Here is a 10329-nt window from a genome sequence, read left to right on the forward strand (position 1 = left end):
GAGAGAAACAGTATAGCTAACACCCACTCATTCGGTTAAAGTTTCCTCTAAACTTAATGCTATTTCTTGTAAACATAGATGTATTACATATATGACTAGTGGGAGACAAATGCAACCCTGCAAACAAACTGCATGGCCACCACCTCTGTTGATAAAACATGTCATTTCCCTTTTTTTTTTTTTTTTTTACGAAATGTATTCATTTTTCCTTTGTGAAGGAATAGATTAACATGCAGTACTTTAGACCTTTCGCCAGTAAAGATTCTGCTACCATTACTTAAGCTGACAGACATATATTGAATGAGCAGCACTAAAGCCAACCAGGATGAGTTGGATTCTTGATCACGGCAAATAAAATGCCCTGAACTTATTCGTCAGAATTCACTAGGAAGATCTTTCAGCAATAAAATTCTTTTGTGGCTGTTTAGGAAACTGACTAATGTCACATCTGGTAAGTGGACTTCTAGTCAGGATATATATATATGTATATATATATATATATATATCTAGATATTTTTAACCAGGAGTTGCAGTTTGGAAATATGTCTTAATCATTATTTAACTGTATGCTAAAATATCTTGTGCAGTCAAAGAATGTTATGTGCTAAAATATCTTGTGCAGTCAAAGAATGTTATGTGCTAAAATATCTTGTGCAGTCAAAGAATAGCACACCGCAAAAGCAGAAGCAGTTCACTTCTGCACGTTTGTAGCCATAGCCATTTTGGGGAAGCACTGTGATGAAGATACTAGAGCATGAGTTTGGGAGAAAGAAGACACAGGAGCCATCAGTACAGTAGGTCATCTAAACTTATTTATTGTTTGTTATTCTGATATGCAAAAAGGAAGGGCTAAAGACAAGAACACAATAGTATTACAGTTCTGTACTATAACAGAGATAACCTGTATTAGAAAAGAAAGCTGAAGTAAAATAGCAGCTTGAAGCATGCAGAGTATTGAATAGTTTGTTAATGATCTGAGCTCCATCTGATTATGTGATAAAAACCTTACATTCCATCACATGTGGACTTTTGCTGGACATGAGCATCCTGTCACAAAGAAAGAGGGCATTTCCATTCTGATAGACCATTAGTAAAAGAAAAATGTACCTTGAGCTTCATATGTTAAGATTTCTGTGTTGCTAGAAAGTTTTAAGTATTTAAGCTATAACCTGTTTAGGGGATGGTGCAAAAACATGTGTAAGCTATATAAACAAGTCTTAATAGTTTCTTATGTTTTACTGTGAAAACCCATTAACCTGCAGAAGGATGTTAGGAGGCATACTTACTGTACACACTTCAGACAGTGTTTGTGTGGATGGGGTAACACAGGGCAGGCACTAGGATCCAGGGGAGAAAGCTAAAGCAAGGGAGCCAGAACCATATGTTAGAGGGGGTGAGTGCCCTCCCGATTTTTACAGCTGCAACTTGGCCAACAATTAAAAAAAAAAACTTCTCTCCATGGCATCTTCTCCTTTATGGAATTTAAAATAGCCATTCCTTCAAGCGAGAAGGTAAGTAAGTAAGTGGTGTGTGTGTGTGTGTGTGTGTGTGTGTGTGTGTGTGTGTGTGTGTGTGTGTGTGTGTGTGTGTGTGTGTGTGTGTGTGTGTGTGTGTGTGAAGGAAACTAAGTAAGTAAATGCTATGTGTATATATATTTTACACTAGAGGCTCCATTCGTTTATGCATGACAGAGAAAGTGTGCGTGTATGTATGAGTATGTAATTTGAACTAGCTGTTCTTTTTGTATGAGAGAAAAAGTGCGTGTCTTTGTGTGTATGTGTGTTAGTTACTGTGTGAGAGAGTTGGTGTGTGTGTGTGTGTGTGTGTGTGTGTGTGTGTGTGTGTGTGTGTGTGTGGAATTTAAACTAGCCATTCATTGCTATATGAAAGAGAAGGTGTGTGTGTGTGTGTGTGTGTGTGTGTGTGTGTGTGTGTGTGTGTGTGTGTGTGTGTGTGTGTGTGTGTGTGTGTGTGTGTGTGTGTGTGTGTTGCTATGTGAGACAGTAGGTGTGCATATGGAATTTATACTAGCTGTTTGTTGAGATATGAAAGAGAGGGTGAGTGTGTTGCTATGTGAAGGTAGGTAGGTGTGTGTGTGTGTGTGTGTTTAGCATACCTCTCAGTTGTCCAAATTTAGCCTCATAGTACTGGTCTGTTTCTCGTAAAGTTTGTGGTTTTCTGGCAAATCACAGAGGACTGAAGTACTAAATAATGACATATATATGAGTGGCTATGGTGGTGCAGCTGTTAGCACTGCTACCTGACAGAAATAGGTTTTCTGGTTCAATTCTCGGCTGGGGTGCCTTCTGTGTGGAGTCTGCATGTCCTTCCTGCAGTCACGTGGGTTTCATCTGGGTGCTCTGGTTCCCTCCCACATTCCAAACACATGTAGTAGGTGGATTGGACACTCTAAATTGCTTGTAGGTGAGAGTGTATGTGCGAGTGAGTGGTGCGAATGAACTACTGTGGCAGGGCTAGCCACCAGGTGGTGGAAACCTTGGCTCAAGATGATTGTCACTGCAGAAGTGACACCCCAACCCCATGTGCAAAATGGGGAAAGGGGTTGAGGACAGATGGATGGATGGATATAAGGTATAGACTTCATATCCTTCCTAAAATACATGCTTAAACAAAGCCTGTTATTCTAGCAACTTTCTAAGTTAAAAAGAACAATATTTAAACTCTATCCCTATTTTGGGCTATTGTATCTCCATTATTTCAGGCTTTGTCCAGATTTCTTGCACAAAGAGATTAAGAGATAGGCATACCTCTCAACTGACCAGATTTTTGCAGAATGTCCTGATTTTTGCCTCATATTTTTGGCCTGTTCCTCAATATTTTTCTGTCAAATGACTAAGGATTGAAATAACTAAATAATGTCATACATTTGAGTTTCAGACATCATTCTTTCTAGAAAATGCATGCTAAGACAAATTCTATTATTCTAGCAAATTTTTAAGTCTGTAAGAGCAATATTTAAAATCTGTCCCTATTTTGGGACCTTTGTTCCCCCCATTATTTTAGGCTTTCTCCAGATTTCTTATGCTAAAATGTTGAGAGGTATGGAGGTATGGTATGTAATGCCCTAGTTAGGGGGGAGGGCAGGTTAGTTAATTAACTTGATCAGGCTTGACCCTGTAACTTGGTTACAGGAGACAAGAACCTGAATCCTCTACATCAACTACCAGACTGCCGAAGGAATTGTGAGTTTGAGTTTCAGTATATTTTCATGGAATTATGAGTTTCAGTGCATTTTCAATGGATTGAGTTTCATTTCATTTTTATGGAATTGTGAATTTCAAGAGAAGATAAGTTTACTGTTGCTCATGCTAAGTTTGTTTTCAATGTGCAGATAACTGTTTTGTTTATCAAATGACAGTTGCTGTTTGTGTTGTAGAATTTGAAGGCAGTGTTAGGAGCATAATTACCTTTGGTGCAGAAGGCTGTGGATTCTACTCCCACACCATGTAGTTGGAGTGTTGATACTGCAGTGCCCATTTGACTGCCAATTATTTGGTTAGTTTTAAGGAGGAATAGGGGTTCAACACTCCTGAATGTGTCTTCCATTGTATGAGATGCCTAGTAACTATGAACTTGGTTTGTCAATCATTCCCTATTGTAATATTACCAGCTTACCATTTTTTTAATGTAACATAGGCAATTAATTCTTCAAGGGCAGCAGGCACTGAATTTGTAGATGAAACATTGAAATGTAAAGTTGTTTGTCAGTAGCAACCTCTTCATTAGTTACAGATCTCTTTAATGTACAATTATTCAGATGACTTTTACTTCTACAGAGATTGCGCTTGTTGATTGATACTGGTGGACTGTAATGACAAATAGTGGCCTTTTATGGTTGAAATTTTCTGAAATGGGTAGTTTTGTCATTATTGGTTCATACATTTTGCTTCATTGCTTACTAGAAGAATGTTCAAAACTACACATTTAAAACACCATTCTAACAAGTGGTGCTGTATTATGCAAGGAATATAATTTAATACAATCAGGAAGGTGAATCAAAGAACACATACATGTATACATAGCCCTATAAATGTAATGCAAGGAGACCATAGTTTGAAAACAGCTCAAAGATAAACTTAATCCTCCACTGGCCAGGTGCATTTTCTTTGAATGTGGGTTTTCATGCCGCTTCAATGAATGTGAGTTTCAAGGGCAGAGAAGTTTACTGCTTATGCTAAGTCTGTTTTCATTGTGAGACAGTATTGTTTGTTTAGCAAATGGCTATCAGTGTTTGTGCTATTTTATTTCAATATCTGTAATCATTGTAGAACTAGATAAGAAAACAATATGTACACTGACAGGTTTGAACAGTGTTTATGGTAAATGGGCAGAAATAGTCAAGTAATGGAACACTGGAATGGCTGGGGAGGGGGTTGCTGCTGGGGAGTAGCAGGTTGCTGCAGGAGGGGTAAAATGCATAGTTTTGCATCATGTTTTGGTTCTGTTTCTTGAAAAAATGTATGCATTATGTCAAACTGTTGAATGTAGTAATACTCAGACAGACATTTGAGTTTCAGAGTTCACAACCTTCAGAAAAGGTTTTCTAATACAAAACTTTTTATTCAGCATGGAACTTTGTTACATAAGATATGAACACATTTCAAATGCCTCTGATTTTGAAAGATGCCCAATGCTACCTTTTGGGCTTTGTCCTATGGCTTTCAACGGTCCAAGATTTTGCCTCATATTTTGGTATGTTCGTAAAATGTGAGGATTTCTGGTGAAGTGTTCAGGACTAAACTAGTGACTAAATGCTAACAGACAAGAGAGTATCAGAATTCATATCTTTCAGAAAACATGCAAATGCAAAACCTGTTGCTCTAGAAAGTGTAGTACATAATGTCCCTATTTAACATCTCTATCCATGATACTGTATATTTGTACTCCATTTTTTTGCTTTGTCCCATCTCTCTCCACAGACACTGAACTTGAAGAATGTCAGTTTGCATTATATTTCTGGTATGTTTTTTTCTTAAACTTTGTGGTTTTCTAGAAAATTTGCTGTAGATTGCAGTCACTAAGTAAAGGCATATTTGAATTTCAGATGTCATATACTTCACAAAGTCTGTTATTCCAACAACTTTCTAAATATGTAAGATAAGTATTTAAACCTATCCCTGTTTTTTGCATTTTAAACCATAATTTAAGATAACTGGCACATCTCTCTTACTAGCTCAGGCCCTTTAGGCCAATGACCTTTTTTGTCAGGAACCTTTAGGGTCTGATTAGTGCAGACTATAGAGGGTTAAGGACTTCCTTGGATTAGTGTGCAGTCAGTTGTGCCAGATTGAGGGATTTCATGACCACTGTTGCAACTTGGTTGTCAAATATTTATAAACACCTACTAAGTTACCAATGTATGAGAATCTTAAGAAGCTTAGCTTTGCATTCTAATTACAATTTTTAACTTGTCTCCTTAATATTCCTCGACATGTCAAAACCTTTTGACACCGTCTCATCAAAAACTACTAAATGAACTTCTCTCTCAAACAAAGCAACTCTGCCCTCACCTGGTTCCACAACTACTTAACAGACCAACAACAAGCTATAAAATGGTAAAGCAAACTGTCCTCATTATAACCTGTTTCATCAGGAGTACCTCAGGTTTCTATCCTTGGTCCACTCCTATTTAACATCTTTACCAGCAAACTGCGTGAATGAGTGTTCCTTCGTTGAAAGTTGTGCATTAGGCCCGGCAAGCCAGCACGTAAAAATCTACTGCCAATCATTAGCGGACCGGAGTTCCACTGTGGCGACCCCTAACCGGGAAATGCCGAAAGACACAACAACAACAACAACAACCAGCAAACTGTACACTACTACTCACAAGCATACGATATGCAGATAACTCTACACTCATCTGCACAACCCCCTAACTCTCCAGACTACAATAAGTAACCCAACTATCTTTTGCAGCAGTAGAGTCTTGCCTCTCTGGCACCCAGTTAATCCTAAATCCTAAAAAAATAAACTCATGATTTTCTCTGATAACAAAACCCATAACCTACAATCTGCCTTTCAAATATATTCTTCTGATAACATCAAGACAGAGCCTGTGACACTCACTAAACTACTTAACATTACAATAGATAATAACTTGAAATTTGACAAGCACATTTCTCTAACCATAACAAAGTTCACATTAAACTTGACTCTCTTTATAGAATTCAACCATACTTAACTGTTGCCACAAGCCAATCGATTGCCAAAACTCATCTACTCTAGAACTCATCTATTCTCAACCCTTCTCTATGTTTCTGCCACTTTCACCAACCTGAAAAGAACTGCTCCAGCAAGGCTAGAAGCCTGCTATAATAAAACTGCCAAATTTGCCACTAATTGCCCATATAGATCCCATCATTGTATTGCACTATGCCAACTAAGATGGCCTGAATTACCCAACCACCTAACATTTCCTCAGCTAAAAATGGCTCATAGTATAATATAGCAACCAGAAAAATGTCCAGCACTCTGTAACCTACTTCAACCACAAATTAACAAAAGACAATTGATCCTCTAACAAATGTCTATTACAAGTCACAAAAGCAAACAACTATCTACTCCAATCAAATAGTGTGCACCTGGAAATTGACCCCCAGAATATCGTAACCAATCCTAACCCTGCACAATTTAAGGCACTCCTCAAATCCCACCCATCTAATTCTTGGCTATGCTCCTGTTTAACTCCTGGCTAAGCAATCTTCCACTCTACAAGGCCTTAACCCCTCTATATAGACACTAAACAGTACACCTGAATGAAACCTTGTAAATACTGCTTTTGTAAATAACGAACCTTCATCTTCTATTCTCAACTACCTGAGCATTTGCTGTGGATGTTTTGTTGAATAAGTTAATTTCTTTTGACATTTGTAACAATTGTATAAACTTTGTTGACACCATGCACATACACACACACACACACACACACACACACACACACACATATATATATATATATATATATATATATATATATATATACTCTGCTATTGTTATCAGCTTAATGACTTTGTTTTCTGTATATTTTTTTTGCTATGTAATTTTTGTATCCTTTGTAACCTCTGCCCCTCCCCCCCCAGGCCTAAAACTATTGTTTCTTAACATTCTCTTCATTGTAAAAAAGATGCCTGAATTTCTGCAGGAGAGGTCCAGTGTTATCACAATAATCTAGATATTAACTGTGCGGTGTTTAGTTCCATTTTAAATGTTTGTGTTTATTTTTCTGCTTTTTGAGTTTTAGAACAGATAGTATGTTATACTGTTTAATAGAGCAACAGTTTAGTTAATAGGTTTAATTTATCTTTTAGTGTATTGACTGATTAAGTTAAGATGTTTTAGACTCAATATTAGTAATACTCAGTATTTAATTTTATATTGTATGCATATTGCTCAAAATATTCTTTTGTAAACAGTCATTGCTGTCAGTTATTTTTATGTAGAAGTCTTTATGCAAGATTATTGTTTCATTCTCTTTTTGTTATTTAATAAAGCATCTGTTTTTGTGGCTTTTACAAATAGAAAGAGAGCAGTAGGCATTGAAATAGAATGAAGGAGGAAGCTGTAAAGTTCAAGGTAATTTAAGAGCTGTGGATAAGGAATGCGATAACCAAGGTTGTTTATCAAATCAAAGAAATAATTTAAGAGACTAGAAAGTAGGTGTAGTCCAGTGGGAAGAAGGTAAATGTTAAAGGAATAATAGTACACACACACACACACACACACACACACACACACACACACACACACACACACACACACACACACACACACACACACGCACTTATATAGTCGTATATCTCTTACAGACTTTAAAATCCAATAAACTGCCTCCAAAAACTAAAAAACCTCAAAACACCAGAAATACTCATCTCATATCAAATACATTACTAATGCTGCATTAAAATTAAAAATTACATGAACCCTGCAACTCTCTCACACACCCCTTTATCCCTATTTTATCCTTCCTTAACTCATCTTGTCACCCCCTTACTTATTGCCTCTCATTCATCCTACTTCGCTTTTCTCTTTCCATATCTCTGACACTTCTCTTTTCTCCTCCTCTTCCCTCTCATGCCTGTCTCACCTTTTCTCTGTCTTCTTCCCATGGTATCCTTTCCTGCAACTATTCTCACTTGCCTCTTCTAGTGGCTTTATACTTCTTTGTATAATAATATGCTGCTATCCCTGCAGCATAGGCCATCCCAGTCATTATGGCTGCATCTTATCCATAAAGCTCTGCTAAACATAATTTCATTTTTCCATCCATGTTTTGACATTGTAAACTGATTCTTGAACTAAATGTTATAGTATATTCTTGCATCTGTAAATATGTATACATATATTTGTTTTTTAGCATATCCTTGTATCTGTAAATATGTTTTGTTCATTTCTTATGTGGTCCTGTGCCTATAAATGGTTTATTGAGATCAGTGCACTATTCAGATCAACAAATATAAATAAATAATAAATAAAAAAGTAACAATCAAAGATAAATAGTACTATGCTACTCATATGTTAGTCTCCTCATCTCACTTATTCTTCTGCCATATATTGTATTAATTGAACAAATTAAAACACTCTACAGTAATAAAAATGCTAAAAACTCAGACTTAAATGCATTACCTGATTAGAAAATATAAAAGACATCCAATAAGGCAAAAAATTAATCTTACTGAAGAAACTGAAAGCATAAACTCCACAAAGGGGAAATAGTGCTGCTTAGGAAATGATAGAAAGTAAGGTGAAGTAAAACCTGCTACTACAGCAACAGAAAGCAGCCACTCCATGCTCGTGGTCAAATTGCATTCACAAGTGCAGTAGAAACAATCTGTCAGCCATCTTTTGACCTCAGAGGCAAATCTGAAGCTGTAGTCATCGTCATCTTCATCATCATCATCATCATCAATTTCCTTTTTTCCATTTTCTTCATGTTTGTCAACTGTCACCATTTCTCTCAGTTCAGTGTCACTCTCCTACCTTCTTTGACACCATGTGTTCCTTGGTAAATACTAGGCAATCAGTCCGCAGATCATTTCAAGCCTAGTGAAAAAACCTTATTTAAAATTTCCCTGTAGCCTCATGGAGGGCAAGAGAATTTAAGGCTGCCCATCCAGTTATCTAGGTTTTCCTTGAAGGTGGCAAGCGTACTACTCTGCTTGACATGTAATGGAAGTTTATATTGGAGGTGAGGGATACATTGGGATATGACTCTGTCACACCAACATATCTTATTTATCTACCGATGAAGGGTTAGTTCCTTTAACCAAGTACTTGATGAACCATTAGTTCTGTGAAGGAATAGGAGATCAAACAGAGTTGGATCTTTCATGGTACGAAAGGCTAGACATAGATCTCTTTGTAGGAATCTGTAAGAGACTGAGTACAGAGAAAGGGCTGCTTGCTAGTCTGTCCTGATAACTAAGATTTTTCAGGCTACTGATCTTTTTAGTTATGAATCTCTGATGTCTCTCAAGTTGTGTGATATGTTTAGATAAGTACATGCCAGAAGATGCATTATATTCAATAATGGGTCTGAAAAGATATGAGTAAAGCGGAATTAAGACTTCTTTGGGTCTAGTGGAGATGCCTTTGAAAATTAGATGGGCCAGATAAAAGGCTTTCTGAACCACTGTGGAGACATGATGGTCAAATGATAAGGACTTATCGACAAGAGTGCCAAGATCCCTTCCAACAATGTCTGATTGGAGGGATAGATATGGTAAGTGAAACAGTTTTGTTTACCAAAATGAACTCTGCCACATTTTTTACATTTACTTTGAGAACATTGTCCTTGCACCAGTTGTTAACATGGTCTAGTCTGTTTTGGAACAATTGTGAGTCAGATGAAGCTCTTATAACAGCACCCAGTTTACAGTCATCTGCAAACTCAGTTAACCATAGGCCAGAAGTGCTGACCTAAAGGTCTAAGAAGTATATGCCAAATAGGAGAGGGCCCAAAACTGAGCCCTGTGGTATATCACTGGTAACTATTTTGCTTTCAGAAGTGGCACTTGCTACTCTAACCACATGGTTTCTGTTAAACAACCAGTTGTACCTATCCTTTGCACAATATAAGGATTTATATTCAGATTTACAAGTCTATCAATAATGGAATAGTGTGAAAGACCTTGGCCAGGTCTAGATATGCTGTATGCACTGCCTAACTACTATCCACTTCTTCACTTATTTTTTCAAAGAAATTAATGAAATTAAAGAGGCAGCATCTTTCTTTGATAAATCCAAACTGATGAAGGTTCAGGGTACAGAGATTTTCAATGTCCAGATTAATGAAGGCTGAGATAATGTGCT

At 37.0% G+C, this 10329-nt stretch overlaps 1 protein-coding gene across 5 annotated transcripts in view; it reads left to right on the plus strand.

The window, feature by feature from the left end:
• Window positions 1-229: 229 nt before the first annotated feature.
• Window positions 230-10329, plus strand: part of CSF2RB (colony stimulating factor 2 receptor subunit beta) — a 485439-nt gene continuing 475339 nt past the window's right edge. The window contains exon 1 of one of the 5 annotated variants that reach the window (XM_044066459.1): window positions 230-451. The gene's annotated coding sequence lies outside the window, so the exon portion shown is untranslated. Of the gene's footprint in view, window positions 452-647; window positions 795-1458; window positions 1512-10329 lie in introns of those variants that run through there. The other 4 variants (XM_044066465.1, XM_044066473.1, XM_044066480.1 and 1 more) reach the window with 4 other exon arrangements.

This window comes from Protopterus annectens, chromosome 1.part0 (assembly GCF_019279795.1).
Source record: "Protopterus annectens isolate FY-2018-M chromosome 1.part0, PAN1.0, whole genome shotgun sequence".
Taxonomy (NCBI): domain Eukaryota; kingdom Metazoa; phylum Chordata; order Ceratodontiformes; family Protopteridae; genus Protopterus; species Protopterus annectens.